General features: G+C 53.6%; 1 protein-coding gene across 1 annotated transcript in view; it reads left to right on the top strand.

Moving 5' to 3' along the window:
- Nucleotides 1-766: 766 nt before the first annotated feature.
- Nucleotides 767-17627, top strand: part of TPST2 (tyrosylprotein sulfotransferase 2) — a 55974-nt gene continuing 39113 nt past the window's right edge. The window contains exon 1 of the mRNA XM_052654788.1: nucleotides 767-839. The gene's annotated coding sequence lies outside the window, so the exon portion shown is untranslated. The remainder of the gene's footprint in view (nucleotides 840-17627) is intronic.

Raw genomic sequence — 17627 nt, 5'->3', positions numbered from 1 at the left:
TATAACGCACAGATCGGTCTATTACCTGCTGTTTTACAGATGGAGAAACAGAGGCACAGAGAAGTTAGACTGAGATGAGACCTACCAGCCCAGAGTTTTCGTCTTGTCTGTCAGGGATTCTCCACCTCGCATTTAGGCTGGATGGCTCTTGGTTTGGGGGGAAGGAGGTCAGCCCTCCTCCTCTCCATTGTAGGCTATTTAGCAGCATCCCAGGCCTCCACCCACTAGATTCCAGTAGAAACATACTCCCACCTTCAGCGCCGCTCCGCCCCCCCGCCCCCCACAGCGGTGACAATCAAAAATGTCTTCAGACTTTTCTAAATGTCTTCCGGGGAGCGGGGCGGCCCGCAAGAGAGCGAAACCACACCCTCTTTGAGAACCATTGATGTATACGAACTGTAGGGCAGCCCTTCAATCTCGTCTTTTTTGTTTTATGCAAACAGCATTTAAAACACTCTGCCCAGGGTCTGGTTTTCTTCTCTCACACCACTTCCTGGCGATCATTCCACTCCCTTGCATACAGACAGAGGGAAATTCTCTTAAACAGAACTGCCGGCGGGAGGAAAAGTGGTGAGCTGCCTGGGCCTGGGGGTAAGTCGACGTGTGGACCAGGGTTGCTCTGGGACGTCTCCCTGGGACGCCCCGCCCCACCACGCGGTCTGGAGGCTGGACTGGAGTGATGGGGAGCGGCCGTGGGCGGGCCCGAAAGGGGGCGGGGCCACGTTCCAGGCACGCCCCCGCGCAACGTCACGGCGCCGCGGCCACGCCTCCCCCGGCCGGGGCGGCTGGCGAGCTGGGAGTCGCTGGGCGCGCGGGGCTGCCGCGGCGAGCCTCTCACGGTAGGTGGCCCCGGGGCGGCGCGGTGCGGGGGCCTGGGCTGCTGCCGCCTGCAGGAGGCCGCCTGCGGGTCGGCCTTGAGCGCCGGGGAGCCCTCGGCCCTCGCTGCTTTTTCCCTGGCCCGGCCCGGCTGCTCCGGGCTCCGGAGCTGGGTGCTGGGAGGAAGGCGGCGCTGGCGGGCGTCTCGCGGATCCTACCCGCTCCGTGCGCTCCGTGCGCTCTCCGCGGGATGCGGCAGAGACCCGGTCCCCGTGACCCGGATCCCGCGGTGAACCCGGGAGGTGCTCAGCGTCTGTGTGTGTGTGTGTGTGTGTGTGTGTGTGTGTATTGGGGGGAGAGGGGGCGGGAAGCAGCGTGTCTCCGCTGTCGGAGCCACCGACCCCTCCCTGGCGTGCGCGGGGACCCCCACGCGGGCGCCGAGACGGGCGGGGGGTGGCGCGTGGAAGTTAACTTGCAGCCGCTGTGGAGTTGCGAGGCGTGTCTCAAGTGGAGGGATTAGGGGAAGGAAATAGTTGCCTGGAGCGGGGAGTGGGGGGCGCCGAGAGCATGAGATAAGGGGTCACCCGCTAGGAGGGGTGTAGAGTTTGACCAGAGGATCCCGCTGCCCAGAAACCTCCGGCTCTCGGAGGAGTGAGCTGAATGGGAGATGCCTCCTAAAGCTAGGACTGGGAGTGGCGGCCAGGGAAAGGGGGCATAGTCACCAAGGTTGGGCGTGCCGGACCTGGCAGAGTCTGTTATTATGTGGGGCGGAGGTCGAGGTCTAGCTTTCCCACTTCAGAGGCCCGCCCCCTCATGAGGACGGATGGGAACCATCCGATTGAGTGCAGTAGTTAGAAGGGCTGATCACTTTGCCTTCTTCTCCTTTTACAGATGGGGAAACTGAGTCTCAGAGAGGTCTTGTGCCCACGGCCTTAGATCCCACAGCTAGGATGTGGCAGAAGTGAAACGCAGCCTGAGGCCCCCTGACTCCGTGTATCTTGTAGAGACGTTGGAAGGGAGGTGCGGGCGTGGGGAGCTGGTAAACTCCTACTCATCCTTCAGAAACCTCCTTGAGCAGCACCTCCTCCTGGAAGCCTTCCCTGGCACTCTGCAGGCATCGTTCAGTTCAGTTCAGTCGCTCAGTCCCGTCTGACTCTTTGCGACCCCATGAACCTCAGCGTGCCAGGCCTCCCTATCCATCACCAACACCTGGAGTTTACCCAAACCCATGTCCATTGAGTTGGTGATGCCATCCAACATCTCATCCTCTGTCGTTCCCTTCTCCTCCTGACCTCAGTCCTTCCCAGCATCAGGGTCTTTTGGCATCGCTGGGCCTTCCTATTTGGTATCCCACAGAGTTAACAGGCCCTTGCTTGTTAACCTTTTTGCAGGTCTGTCTCCCATTCCGGGCTGTGGACACTTTCCCCTCTACTCCATCTCACATGCCTTCATTTAGCTGGGTGGCTTGATGGTTACGCCAGGCTTCTGGGTTTGGACAAATCTTGGTGTGACTCACTCTGGCTTAGTAGTGATGTGGCCTGGGCAAGTCATCCCCTGCACTCAGCCTCAGTTTCCATGACTGAGAAATCGGGTTTATTGTGTCACTTGTGAACCATTTTAACCTACTGACTCCCAATTGTACTATTATTTATTTAATATATGTGTTTATATCACCTTATTATTTAAAATCTCATGTAATTTTTTAAAATCATAGCCTTATTGAGATATAACTCACATACCATACAATTCACCCATTTAAAGTATTCAATTTAGTGGTTTTTGAGATAGTCACAGAGTTGTGCAACCGTCACCAGTGTCTAATTCTAGAACATTTTCACTGCCCATAAAGAAACCCTGGGCCCATCAGCGGTCACTGCCAATCCCTCCTTCCCCCAGCCCCTGGCAACCACTTATCTACTTTTCATCTGTATGGATTTGCCTATTCTGGACATTTCCTATAAAGGGAATCATGCACTATGGCCTTTTGTGATTGGTGCTTTTCACTTAGAATGTTCACAAGTTTCATCCACGTGCTAGTATGCGCTACTTTATTACTTTTTTTTATTTTAGCATAAAAAAATATATTTATTTGGCTGCGCCGGGTCTTAGTTGAGGCATGTGGGATCTTCAGTCTTCGTTTCAGCAGGATCTTTAGTTGTGACATGTGGGATCTAGTTCCCTGATCAGGGATTGAACCCAAGACTTCTGCAGTGGGAGCATGGAGTCTTAGCCCCTGGACCATCAAGGAAGTCCCTATTTTAGTAGCTCATTACTTTCCTGGGGGGTGCTGAGTACATTGCATTGAATAGATCCTGTTTATCTGTTTATCAGCTGATGGGCATTTGGGTTGTTGCCACTTTGGGACTATTATGAACAGTGCTGCTGTGAACATTCCTGTATAAGTCTTTGTGTGGGTGTATGTTTCAGTTCTCTGGGGTACAGCCCTAGAAGTGAAATTGTGGGGTCATATGGTAATTCTTCGTTCCACCTTTTGAGGTCCTGCCAAACCGTTTTCCAAAGCAGCTTCACTGTTTTAGAATCCTATCCGCAGCAGATGAGGGTTCTAATGCTCTTGAACAAATTTAGTCTTCAGCAGCTGAAATCTTCCAAATCACTGGCTTTGACCCCTGCTAGTTAGAAGTTAACACATGTGAAATTAATGCACATGAAATTTACACAGGTGAAACTGAAGCACAGGAAATTAAGCTCTTCCTTAGCAGAGTAACTGGGAACGCCTGGGTACTCTGAGGAAGGGAAACAGATCAAGTACTGGGGCAGTTAGGTGAGGCCCATGTGCACTGTGTCCTCCTCTAACAGTGAGAAATATTTGCTGAGGTTCCTCTTGCCAGATCCTGAGCGGGACCAGGGGAGGCCGTGAGGAAAGGAATCCTGGGGCTCACTAGGCCCACCCCAGGACCCGGCGCACGATCCGGTGGCGCCTTCAGGGGCCTCTGCGTTGGCTGAAAGGAAAGGGGGATGGCTCAGACCCCCCAGCCCTAGGCCAGCGGGAGTGGCTTGACAGCTGAGGCTCCATGTGGAAGCCGGGGACACCTCTGACGGGTTTCCTAGACTGCAGCCCCGGGGCTTGGAAGTGGAGTCTGGTCCTGCCTGTGCTCCACCCCGTACCCCCATGACTTCCCCCGGCGGCCACGAGGCTCCCTTATCTTGCAGTCATGCTTAGTGTCCGGCTCTTTGCAACCACATGGGCTGTAGCCCGCCAGGCTCCTCTGTCCATGGGATTTTCCAGGCAAGAGTACTGGAGAGGGTTGCCATTTCCTCCTCCAGGGAACCTTCTGAATCAGGTATCGAATTTGAGAATCCGGAGTTTCCTGTACTGCAGTCAGATTCTTGACCGCCTGAGCCATTGGGCAAGTTAGATGCACCCTAAGTGGGCCACTGCTTATTTCCAGAGACGCCCCCCTGGGCCTGAGGCCTGAGCGACGGCCACCTGTGTCCCTCCTCTCAGTCATTGCCCCCACACCTGGGACGCCCACGCTCCTTGTCTTTCGATAAGACAGGGCTGCCCAGGAAGAGCCCAGGTCAGAGGGCGCTGGTGTCGTGAGACCACAAGGGGGCTTGAAGGTCACCAATTCTTCCTGAGGTTCAGCCTGTAATCCGCTGGTTCAGGAACCTCAGCTGGCACTGGGCTGTGCATCCCGGGGTCCCAGCCACCGGCCTCGTCCCACCCAGGCAGCCGCTCTTTGGGAGGGCCGTGGAGACCCGGCCTCCTGGTGGCTGTGTCCAGTCCCTCCTGCTTTTGTTCACTCGTGCGTCCTTTCCCTCCCTTGGCCTTTTAAAATCCTGAATTCTGTGCATGGAGAAGGAAGCCTGGGGAAATGGAAACAGGGCTGTGGTGGCTAGGCAAGGGGTTGCCCCTTGCTGGGCCTCAGTGTATCCCGCTGGGGAATGGGCATGGACTGAATGCAGTAGCACCTTGGGATCTGTAAAGCGCTCAGGCGTGTTATCCACGTGAGTTCGTGGATCAATTTGTAGCAAGAGTGGCAGCTCAAAAGTGGCTGATATTGACCTGAAAGCCCGGGTGTGGCTGTCGTGGCTTTGATCTGCCAGGCGGTAGAGTGGAAACCTGTCTGGATAGCAGGCTCCTGGCCTCCCTACTTGCCACCTGTCCCAACTGCCTGCCTCCTCGCTCTCTGCAGACACATCTGTTCTATCTGGTTCCGGGGCAGGTTCCAGGGTGCCTGCCCCTTCCCACGCCCCCTGCTCAGGTCTCCTCCACCCCGGGCTTCCACAGCCCCGAGGAGAATGTCTGGGCCGCCAAGTGAATTCCCGCATCGACCAGACTTTTGACCCAGGCAGCTGTGGCCAGAGAGTGGGCTGGGCCATAGCATCTTTGAGGGCCCGGGCCTGTGTTTGAATCGGGGCAGTTCCACACGAGGGCAGGGTGTTCCCTGGCTGACTCCTCAATGCCTCAGTTTTCTCATCTGCAGAATACAGGCACAGCTGGGACCTACTTCCTGCGGGTGTTGATGGGAGGGGTCGCGGGTAAAGTGCCCACCCTGCCCCTAGGGGAAACGCCAGGCCCCTGGGGTCAGACAGGCTCTTCAGAGATACTCAGAACAGTGTTGCTTTGTGAGACCAGCTTCCCCATCTGTCCAGAGGCAGTGATTATAAATACAGTGTCAACAGGGCTCACTGAGTGCCAGGCAGTGTTCTAGGTATTTTCTGTGCTTGAATTCACTTAATTCTCCCACCCGTCCTCCGATATGTCCACGCAGAGGCACAGAGAGGCAAAGTCATTGGCACAAGGTCACCCAGCTGGGAAGTAGGGAGAGACAGGGTTTGAATCCAGAGTCTACACACTTTTTTTTTTTTAATCCTTTTATGTGCTGGGTATTGATTGCTACGCAGGCTTTCCTCTAGTTGCAGAGAGTGGCGGCTTCTCTTGTCTTGGTGCACAGACTTCTCGAGGTGGAACACAGGATATCGGGCTCTAGAGCCACAGGCTCTGTAGCTTCATTGCTCCCAGGCAGATGGGATCTTCCCAGATCGGGATCGAACTCATGTCTCCTGCACTGGCAGGAGGATTCTTTACCACTGAGCCACCAGGGACGCCCCCAGGGTCTACACTGTTAATTACCATCTTACCTGCCTCTAGATACCCTGTCTTCATTGTTCATCCCTTTTTCTGCCCTTCTATCCACACTGCTTCTCGGATGGACAGAACACGCAGGGCTTTTGGCTTGTGAGGTCTAAATTTCTCCTCCCTACCCAGGTGTCCCAGTCTCATGAGCAGCTGGGGGCTGGGCAAGAGCTCAGAGGCAGCTGAGTCCCAGCTCTGCCTCCAGAGTGCTGTGTGACATTGGACAGAGTGCTTGCCCCCACTGAGACTCCGTTTCCCCACCTGTGAAATGGGTAGGCAGGGCTGTAACAAGCTGCCAGTCAACGGCTTCACCCCACAGAGTGGCTCCTGTATACTCCCACGATGTTTTATTTTAAAAAGAGAAAACATTCGAATATTTTTAGAGAATAATGCCAAAGCTTCCCTTCTTAGGGAAACTCAGGAGCTTGGGCCACACTAGAGTGTCCTGAAGCTGCCCCTTTGGTGGCCTGGGGTCTCCTGGTTTCTTCCCACTGTGCCCCAGCCCTGAGGGTCCCTGGCCGAGTGCACACCTTCCAGGCTCTGAGGACCCCAGGGGCCTGCCTGGGTTCATTTGAATGAGCAGATCTGTTGCTTTAAATACGAATATGTATTTTAAACCACTGGTTGCAGTGTTCTCCAGGAGCGCTTCCAGCGCTGCTTTTCTGGGTCACCAGAGACTGAGGCCTCTTACCTCTTCTGCTGCTCTAAACCTTCAAGGCTTTCTTTTTTAACGTGGCTGCTCCAGGTCTTAGTTGAGGCTTGCAGGATCTCTAGTTGCGGCATGTGCCATCTAGCTCCTTTACCAGGGATCGAGCCTGAACTCTCTGCGTGGGGAGCGTGGAGTCTTAGCCACTGGGCCACCAGGAGAGTCCCCTCAAGGCTTTTAACACAGCCTTGTCCCCATCCTGCAGTCCCTCTCTGGGCCCCAGGGTCCTGCCTTACCAGGTCCAGGCCCCTGACTAGCCCACAGGGTTATTTGGGGGCCAGGTACGGTCCCTCTAGGGCTTCCCAGGGGGCTCAGTGGTAAAGAGTCCACCTGCCAATGCGGGAGATGTGAGTTTGATCCCTGGGTCGGGAAGGTCCCCTGGAGGAGGAAATGGCAAGTCGCTCCAGTATTCTTGCCCGGGAAGCCCCGTGGATAGAGGGCCTGGCCGGCTACAGACCATAGAGTGGCAAAGAGTTGGACACGATTGACGGAGGCCCCTCTGCCGTGAGGACTGGGGACTGTGTCTGCCCCAGCACGTCCACGCCGCCTCACAGCTGCCGGAGCACCATCCCATACCCTCTCCCTGCCCTCGCAGGGTGCCAGAGAGACACTTCTCTACTGACAGCTTCATTTCCCAGAAACTGACACTCCGGTCACTTCCCTGAAGTCACGCAGGCCTGAGGGGACAGCACCAGGATTCGAACCCCCTCCCCAGCTCCAGTGGCTGCCGAGGCAGGTCAGCCATCCACCTGTCACTGCACGGACGTCTGCAGTCAGCGCCGTGACCCCTGCACCTGGCCCTGGGCCACACTGGGCCCTCAGTAACTTGGTAAATAAATAAGGACACGTGGCAAGTTCTCAGCTAGATGCTGGGGTGCAAGATTCAGGAAGCCACCAGGTCCCACTTTTCCCGGAGCACATGTTCCAGTAGAGGTGGCAAAAAGAAAAAGAGAAAATGATATCTCTGACCTAAGCTGCCCAACTGGGAAACTGGGGCTTCCCAGGGTGGCTCAGCAATAAAGAATCTGCCTGCTAATGCAGGAGACACAAGAGACGCCGGTTCCATCCTTGGGTCAGCAAGACCCCCTGGAGAAGGGAATGGCAATCCACTCTGGTGTTCTTGCCTGGAGAATCCCATGGGCAGAGGAGCCTGGCGGGCTATAGTCCATGGGGTCGCAGAGAGTTGTACATGACTACGTGACTGAGACACACCACACCTCTCAAACTTCAACACTTGCACGAATCCCCTAGAGATCTCGCCGAACTCTGCAGATGCTGACTGGGCAGGCCCAGCTCTCAGGGGACTCCAGTGCTGCTGTCTAAAGACCACACTTGAAGCAGTGACAACCTAGATCAGAGGTCCGAAAACTACAGACCATGGGCCAAATCTGGTCCACAGCTTGCTTTTATGAATAAAGTTTTATTGAAACAAAGTTTTATTGAAACCTAGGCAGCATATTAAAAAGCAGAGATGTTACTTTGTCATAAAAGGTCTGTCTAGTCAAGACTGTGGTTTTTCCAGTAGTCATGTATGGATATGAGAGTTGGACTATAAAGAAAGCTGAGTGCTGAAGAACTGATGCTTTTGAACTGTGGTGTTGGAGAAGACTCTTGAGAGTCCCTTGGACTGCAAGGAGATCCAAGCAGTCCATCCTAAAGGAAATCAGTCCTGGGTGTTCATTGGAAGGACTGATGTTGAAGCTGAAACTCCAATATTGTGGCCACCTGATGCGAAGAGCTGACTCATTTGAAAAGACCCTGATGTTGAGAAAGATTGAGGGCAGGAGGAGAAGGGGATGACCGAGGATGAGATGGCTGGGTGGCATAACCGACTTGATGGACATGAGTTTGAGTGAACTCCGGGAGTTGGTGATGGACAGGGAGGCATGGGGTGCTGCGGTTCATGGGGTTGCAAAGAATCGGACACAACTGAGCGATTGAACTGAACTGATTGAAGGGGGCCCACACTTTCTTCCACCTACCACAGCAGAGTCCAGTAATTCTAACAGAGACCATATAGTCCGCAGACCTGAAAACAGTTTTTATAAAAAATCACTAGTGCTTTTTTTAGGGAAAAAAAAAAATTCTATTGAATTTGTTACAACGTTGCTTCTGTTGTTTATGTTCTGGTTTTTTGGCGGGAAGCATGGGGGAATCTTAGCTCCCTGACCAGGGATTGAACTCACAGCCCCTGCATTGAAAGGTGAAGTCTTCACCACTGGACTACCAGGGAAGTCCTGCCAGTAACAATTATTGGGCCCTTTATAGGTTGTCTGACAATCTCCATCTACTCATATTACTCAAGTAATAGTGTTTTGTGATTTGGTGAATGTAATGTTGTCATAAAAAGGATTGCAATTAACATTTGAGGGCCTCCTGGGTACTTAGCTCTTTAGGGGTAGTTCACTATTGTATCCACTTTATGGGTGAGACAGACTGAGGCTCGGATTGGCTGGGTCACGGATGCAGAGTCTAGGGGGCCAGGAAGTGGCCGAGGCCAACTGGTGCCAGGTGAGTACATTCTTGCTACGTCAGAGCTTCTGCCTGGAAAATCTTCATGGAGCACAGAGAAGGTTTTGTTTTGATTTCAACCCCTCCGAGTGCACTTGGATGCCTTCACTTTGTTCTCCCATGGAGTGGACAAATAATCCATGCAGCTGGTGCTGGGAGTTGGGGGCCTTGCTGACCCCTAATGTCGAGAGGATGTAGGGAATGCCCAGTCCTGTGCCTTCCAGTGGAGGAGGCAGTGAGCCAGAGAGGCCACTCAGGCTGCTAAGCACCTGGGGGAACCTGACATGGGCTTGGGAGGCAGTCACGGAAGGCTTCCTGGAGGAGGGGGTACAAATTGTACCATTAGGAGTTAGCTGCGTTGAGGAGGGCAGGAAAGGTTTTCTAGGGGAAGGGAACCACAGGCACAAAACTGGCCTTGTTGGTTTGGTACAGCTCACAACACAGATTTTTCTCTGTGTGTATGTTGGGGATGAGAGAATGTTAAAAATTGGCTGTGTCAGAAAACCTGGGTTTACCCTGGTGAAGGAAAAAGTTTTCCTCTCCCAAGTTCCCCTCCACCTTCTGATGGCTTCCTAGACAGGGTCTGCTGTGGGTGCTAACTTGGTGCTTATCTCCAGGGAGTCCTGTGGACGAGCAAAGGGCAGATCCCCCCGCTGGGCTCCTGGGGGTGGGCTGTGTGTGGTGGTCCTTGGGCTGCTGGCAGCCTCAGCCAAGAGGCAGGAGGATCGCTTCCTTTCCGTGTCTTCTTTGCAGTCACTTTTTAATTAAGGCGTGTTGTTAACTGAAGGTGTGAGGGGGCAGAGTTTCCTTTGAAGATGTTTTTAATGATACTGAATTCATTTAGCCAGAGTATCAGGCAGACAGCAGCGAAGGGGGTTTGGGGTGTAGCTGTTGTCACCAAGGTGGCCCTCGGCAGGTGGGAATTTGGGGGGGAGCCCCGTGGTGGGGGTGGGGGGAAGCTGGGAGGGGGCCAGACCCGCAGCAGCCTTCCCCCTGATTGTCTGCTCTTTCCCTGAAGTCGAAGGAGCCGGGGCCAAGGGTGGGGGCAGGGAAGGACCCGTTTAGCCACGGTGGTGCGGGGTGTGCGTCCCCGGTAGGTGGGCGCTGGGGAGCCGAGGTTCCCGTTCCAGGCTGCTCCCTGTTGCTCTCACTCCCCGCCGGCCGCCATCTGCCGGGGTCTCTATTTCTGCTGTGCCCTGTCTCTCTTTCCCATCCCTGTCTTGGTTTTGGTCTGACTGTGACTGTCTCCCCTCGTCCCTCTCTCGAACCGGCGCTCCCCCCCCGCCCTCCGTCTCTGGCCCATCTCTCTCTCCGCATCCCCCCCACCCTCCCACCCCCGTCCCTGTCCGTCTGTCCTCTCCCTCCCCGACCTGGGCTACTTCCCCTTCCCCTCCCCCCTGCACACACCCTGACTCGCTTTTCCTTGCTCTCCTCTGTCCCACTTCCTTCTGCCTCGAGTGACATCCTGCCTCAAGGCCCATCAGAACCCCCCAGGGACCAGCCATGTGTGCCCCATGGAGGTGCAGGAACCTTGGTGTGGTCCATGTTGGCTGGGTGAAGAGAGAGGGCACCAGGGAGGTCAGGAGGGTGGCTGAGGCTGCTCTCCAGGGTTCGCAGTCCACCCCCCAAACCCCGGGAGGCCCCCCCTGCCCCGCCCCGCCCAGCTGACCCAGGGCTGCAGGGAGGAAGAGGAAGCTTGGGTTGAAGGCCTGTGGGTGGATTGCCGCTGTGGGTTTGATTTGGGCTGGGGCTCTGTCCCCTGGGGTGGCGAGGGTTTTGTTACCCTGGCTCCCAAGCAGAGGTACATGTCCGTGGGTAGTCCCCTTGGGCCACGCAGGGGCCATGCAGAGGCCATGCGCCCACCCGGGCAGGCACCACGCGGTGTGTCCGCGGCTCCCCTCCAGCACACAGTAGGCCAGCAGTGCATGTGAGAGTTTGGGGGTGAAGGGCCAGATCAGAGACTGAGTCCAGCCTCTTCCTTCCGCCCACGGGAAAACCGAGGTCCAGAGAGCGGAGGTGATTTGCAATTTGCTCAAGGATGTGCCCACGGACTTGGAACCCAGAGCCGCGTCAGGGGGCCCCCACCCTTGGCAACAGGACAGCGCGGTTGGGTGTTCCTGGTGGCCTTGGGTTGGGGTCATGTGAAAACCATGCCTGAGGAGGTGGGAGACTCGCCCACCTGCTGAGGACCCCCCTCCACACCCTCCAGGGGATGACACGCAGCCCCAAGGTTTGCAGAAGGGGTTGGGGCTGTGGAGTCAGAGGTCACTGACCTCCCAGCTGGCAGACTGTAGGCTTGCTTTCAGCCCGGGGCTGCGGCTGCCGGGGCCTCAGGAACCTCTGTCCTCCACTCATGTGTCACGGCTCTGCCCTTGGGTCGCACGGAGGATGCTGTTGTAATCACAGGTGTTTTGTGGGTTCGCTGGGGAAACCAGAAGGGAGAGACGCAGCTCTGCCGAGGAGGGAAGGGGCTCTCCTTGCATGAGACTCCAGTGTCTGGGGATCCACCCCTGCCCCGCTCCTGCCACCCCTCCCATCCCGAGAAGGTCGGTGGGAGCGCAGTGCCTTTGAGCAAGCGGCAGCACCCCCCAACCCCCGAGGGCTTGTCCTCCACAGCTGGCTGCACCCCACGCCCAGAACCCCCTACCCAGCAGCTCTGGAAGGGGCCCAAGAGTTTCCATTGCTCACATGTTCCCAGCTGCTGCTTTGGCTAGACAGACCTGTGTGGGCAAAGCGATGTCTCTGCTTTTTAATAAGCTGTTTAGGTTTGTCATAGCTTTTCTAACAAGGACCAAGCATCTTTTTAATTTCATGGCCACAGTCACCGTCTGCAGTGATTTTGGAGCCCAGGAAAATAAAATGTGTCTAGCAGTGTAGGCTCAAGATTCTGCTCCACCATGTACCTGCCGAGAGTTCTGAGGCAAGGCCTTTACCTCTCTGTGCGTCGGCTTCCTTGTCTGTCAAATGGGACAATAACAGCACTGTTTCCGTAGGTTAGCTGTGAGGATTAAGTGAACTGGTCCGTGTAAGGTGCCTGGAGCAGTGCCCGGCATGGGGTGAGCAGTCTGCGCGTGTTTGCTGCTGTCAGTTACTGCTGTTACTTTTATTACCGTTGTCATTTCCATCCGCCCCCATACGGTTCTGCAGATGAACTTTTTGGCCAACCCAGTATATATGTAGACGTATTTTTTTTGTTTTGTTTTTATAGGTACTATCTCACTCTGACTTTAGAATCTTCCCAGTATACCTTGATTTTAATTAATATAAAAAAGAAAGGAAATGATCGCTGGTTTATCTAGATAGGCTGAGTTGGGCAGTGTTTTCTTTTAAGAGATTTACTGCAGGATTTAGCTCACCCAATTACGGGTCAGACACACTTGAATTGACTTGTGCACAGCAGTGTGACCTTGGGCCAGCCCCTTCTCTTCTCTGGTTTCCAGTTTCCGTCCCTGTAAAATGGGAATCCGATTAGTGACTGTCTCTTGGGTTCCTGGCAGGATTATATGTGAGTTTATGTGGTGCCTGATGCATAGAAGTGCTCAGTAATTCATAGCAATCTGGATTGTGTTGTTTACCCATTTTACAGATAAGGAAACTGAGGCTCAGAGACATTCAGGGACTCTTCCCACAGCAGCATGCTCCCTGAGTCTGTTTCTGGTGATGTCTGGGCAAGTCTGCAGATGCAAATACTTCCAGCAGAGTCCCAGGCCCCTTCAGCAACCCAAACCATTTTTCTTTAAAGAAAGGCCATTCACTCACTCTGAATCTAGCCCCCAGAAGTCAATGAACCATGATTTTTTAAAGTGTTCTTATTCTGAGCAGCTCTTGGAGCTCTTTGAAAGTCTTCCTCTTCTGTCTGCTTCGGGAGCAAGCAAGAGGAAGAAGGGTCTCCCAGTCCTGGACTGTGTGTGTCCACGAGGGAAGCAGGTGGGCAGGTTGATGTCCTGGGTAAAACGAGATTCCCAGGGATGTGCTGCCTACAAATGGCTCTCTTAAAACCCCCACCCAGGGATTTCCCTGGTGGTCCCATGGTTAAGAATCTGCCTGCCAATGCAGGGGACACGGGTTTGATCCCTGGTCCGGGAGGATTCCACATGCCTCGAGGCAACTAAGCCCGCGAGCCACAACTGCTGAGCCCACGTGCCAGTACTGAAGCCCGTGCACCCTGGAGCCCATGCTCTGCAGCAGGAGAAGCCTGTGCACAGCGATGAAGACCCAGCACAGCCAGAAATAAAAAAAAAAACCTCATCCCGTCCCCCGACCCATACCCCAAAGATCACCTGCGGAAGACTCCTCTTATCTGGGAACTTACATCAGGAAGTGTTGGCGACTTGCTTGCTTTGTTCCTGGTCAGGCCCTTCTACCTTACTGGCTCTCGGCCACGGCAAAACTTGCACAACGAAGACGTGCAATCAGAAAAGCCATAAACTACAATTAAGGGGCAAGGGAAGCTCGTCCAGGACTCTGCTAGGCATAAAGTGTAGGAACAGCCTTCTGACCTTCGCGTAGCAACAGTCTCCAGGTTAGCTTCCCGTGAGGACAACTCCAATCCACACACCCTTGGGGGCAGAAGTGAGAGTGCTTAGCTGGCTCCAGCTGTCGCTGTGAGTTTTCCCATGAGACTTTGGGAATCAATTTTGCTTAGTTTTATCAAAACAAAAGAAAAAATCATGCTGGGGTCTGGGAGAAGACCATGTGAGTGGTGAGTGTGCCAAGGTCCCAAAGGGCCTCTGATGTGTCTGTATCAGTTGGTTGTGAGTGGTTGAATCCTGGTTTAAAATAGTTAAAGGTGGAGGGGAAAAAGGGTGATCTGTTGGCTTAGATAAACGGTTAAGTCCGGAAGTAGATTGCCTTCGAATGTGACTGTTTGGGTGCTTCACCCTTGTAGGATACTGTCTCTCTCTCTCTCTCTCTCTCTTTAAAATGTTATTGTTTATTTACTTTTGGCCCTGCCGGGTCTTGGTTGCTGTGTGGTCTTTTCTCCAAGGGCAGCGAGTGGAGGCTGCTCTCTGATTGTGGTGTTGGGCTTCTCTCACTGCAGAGCGCAGGCACGCTCGGGTGCATGGACTTCAGTAGCTGCAGCCCGCGGGCTCAGCAGTTGCGGCTCCCGGGCTCTAGAGCACAGACTCAGTAGCTGTGACTCCCGGGCTGAGTTGTTCCGTGACACGGGGGATCTTCCCGGAGCAGGGATCGAACCCGTCTCTCCTGTCCTGGCAGGTGGACTCTTTGCCGCTGAGCCACCGTGGAAGCCCGACATGATGTCCTTCGTTCTCTGTCTCACAGATGGGCTGTTTTTCTGTGGTGGCTTCATTCTCAGGCCTGCTCTCCCTTTTGACGTCTCCAGTCGTCCGTCCTGCTCATTTAGCTCTAAGAGAACGGGGTCTCTGATTCTTCTCGCAAGCCCTAGGATTGCTTCCTGTTCACCCACCTGGAGTCTCGTGCCCATCCATGACTGTCTGTACCCTTTTGTTGACCAGACCTCAGCCGCTGGTCTCGGGCAAGGGGTCAGCCCCGTCCCGGTTACAAGGATGGAGAATGCATGAATCCCAGCAGACAGATGCCCACAGCGCCAGTGGTGGAGCAGAAAGGAAAAAGGAAGGCAGGGTTTATGTCCTGGAGGAAAAAGTGGAAGCAGCCGCTGCCCTTAATGGAACCTTCAGTCTGCTCCAATATGGCATAAAGGCCTTTATATGTATTTAACTGCACTCCTCTTTCACAGGCAAGGAAATAAGGCTCAGAGAGTTGAAGTGACTCTCCAGCTGACAGGTGGAGAATTCAAACACGGCTCCATCTTTCTGCAAAGTCCATGTGTTCATGGCTCCCTGATACCTGGGAAAACTTTGTGATCTGCAGAGAAAGCTCAAAAAATATGAATGCCTGGGGCAGTGCCAAGCTCTGTGTTAAGGCTGGGACTAGAAAAGAATTGTACTTAAAGACTGCAGGACCCATCAAACCCTGCCGCACCGTCCTCTCTGCCGTAGCCTGTGGCAACCACAATTACAGTTTCTGTCTTCATGACTTTGATGACTCTGGACACCTCATGTAAATGCCGTCATGCAGTATTTGTCTTTTTGTGACTGGCTAATTTCACTTAGCATAATGCCCTCCAGGTTCATCCGTGTTGTAACGTATCGGGATCACCTTCCTTGTTAACGCTGAGTAACATTCCATTGTGTAAATACCCCACGTTGTGTAAATACCCCCCCCCCCCCCCATTGTGCACCTCTATCCATGAACCCTTGGGAGGCTTCCACACTTTTGCTATTGTGAGTAATACTTCTGTGAACGTAGATGTAAAAATACCTCTTTGAGACCCTGTGTTCAGTTCTTCTGGGTCTTCTGGGACGTGGAATTAGCGTGGGTCATATGCTGATTCTTTACTTTTAATTTTTTGCAGAACCTCCTCACTGTTTTTTCACAGTGACTGTACCATTTCACATCCCCAGCAAGTATTCAAAGATTCATTTTTTGACATCCTGGCCAACACTTGTTATTTTCTGTCTTTCTGGGGTTTTGTTTGTTAGGGGGGTTGTTGGTTTTGTTTTCTTTTACACTAGCCATCCTAATCGGGGTGAGGTGGCAACTCATTGTATTTTTGATATGTGTTTTCCTGATGATTTGATGTTGAGCATCTTTTCACGTACTTGTTGACCATTTGTCTGTCTTCTTTGGATGAATGTGCTTTCAGATTCTTTGCCCAGTTTTGAGCCAGTCGGTGAGTTTTAGGGCTTCCCTGTAGATTCTGGATGTGAACCCCTTTTCAGCTCTGTGATTTGCACATATATTTTCCCGTTGTATGGCTTGCCTTATTACTCTGGGGATAGTGTCTTGTGAAGCACAAAATATTTTTAATTTTCATGAAGTCCAGTTTTTTTTTTTTTCTTTTATTACCTATGCCTTTGGTGTCAGATCCAAGGAATCATCGCCCACGTCTGTTTCGAAGGCGCAGTTGGCAGGTTTGGCTGCCGGGTTGGGTTGGGGTGGGAGAGACAGAGAGGAGTCAGAGGTTCTGGCTACCTCCGAGGCTTTTGGCCTGAGCGTCTTGAGCTGCCCACAGCTGGAGTGGGTGAGTTAGGGGGAGAAACCAAGAGATGAGCTTTGGGCGCGTTAAATTTGAGGTCCCGGCTCGACGCAAGCAGAGGCGATGTGGACACGGTTGATGGCCAAGTCTGGTGTCGGGGAGAGAGGTGTGGGCTGGGGATGACAGCCCAGAAGTCACCAGCCTTCGGGGAGCAGAGGAAAGCCTGGTGAGCGAAGTGGAGGCTGCAGCGGCAGACAAGTAGCAGTGTGTGAACCCTGCTGCCTCTGCAGAATGGCCCAGCGCAAGAAGGAAAAGAGTCTCAGACTTTATTGCACCGAGCCGGGACAGAGAGTGGAAAACAGGCCGACATCACCTCCTTGGCCTCTGAGCAGAAGCCACCCCAGCTGTGGCGGCTCATTTCTGGCATGTTGTGCAGTGGGGACAGGTCTGTGTGCCAGGCACCGGGGTGGGATTGGCACAATCGGGTGCCGAGGCTCCATCCACTTTTATGTCCCGGCACCTGGCACCGAGCCTGGCCCCGGGAGAGCGCCGAGCAGCCAGCGGTGGTTGAATGAATGAATGGACTCCTGTGTGTGCCTCTGAGACCGCGGGAAAGGTGGGTGGGTGGGAGGGTGCCCAGCGGCATTTGGCAAAGTGTGATTCTCTAAGACTTGTTTTTATTGGAATCGATCAGACCTACAGAAAGGTGCACACATCGTAAAGAGACTGCTCGATGAATTTTCAAAAGATAATTGTGCTCATGTGTGTGACAGTACCTAGATCAAGAAAAGCACGTGCCCAGCACCCCCCACCCCCACCCCAAGATACTGTGCCCCCCTCCGGCATGCCTCCTGGCAAAGAGTGATTGCTGACCCAGAATCTTCTACTGGAGATTAATTTCGCCTGTCTTTGTACTTCATATGCATATAAAGTGCTTACATGCACACAAACATATATTGTCTTCTGTGTTGGCTTTTGGGGGCTAATATCTCAGCATGCTGTCTTGAGATACTCACCCATAGTATGTGAAGGTTCGGCTTGTTCTCTATCCTGGCTGTCCAGTATGAATGGATTTATTGTATTTACTTATTTATCCGTTCTCTTGTGTATGAGCATTGGAGTAGTTTCCAGTTGGAGGTGGTTACAAATAGTGCTGCAGGAAACAGGTCAATATGTATCCTTTGGGGGAAGAAGTTAGATGCATTTCTGATGATATATACTTAACAGTGGAATTGCTGGGTCATAGAGACGGAACAGCTTCCCTGGTGGCTCAACGGTAGAGAATGAGCCTGTCAACGCAGGAAATGCGGGTTCGATCCCTGGGTCAGGAAGATGCCTGGAGAAGAAAATAGCAGCCCACTCCAGTATTCTTGCCTGGGAAATCCCATGGACAGAGGGGAGCCTGGCGGGCTTCAGTCATGAGATCGCAAAAGACTCAGACACAACTTAGTGGCACCACAACAGCAACGGCC

Source organism: Budorcas taxicolor, chromosome 17, assembly GCF_023091745.1.
Source record: "Budorcas taxicolor isolate Tak-1 chromosome 17, Takin1.1, whole genome shotgun sequence".
NCBI classification, from domain to species: Eukaryota; Metazoa; Chordata; class Mammalia; order Artiodactyla; family Bovidae; genus Budorcas; species Budorcas taxicolor.
The sequence above is the reverse complement of the archived record's forward strand: the minus strand, read 5'-3'. Positions and strand labels throughout refer to the sequence as shown.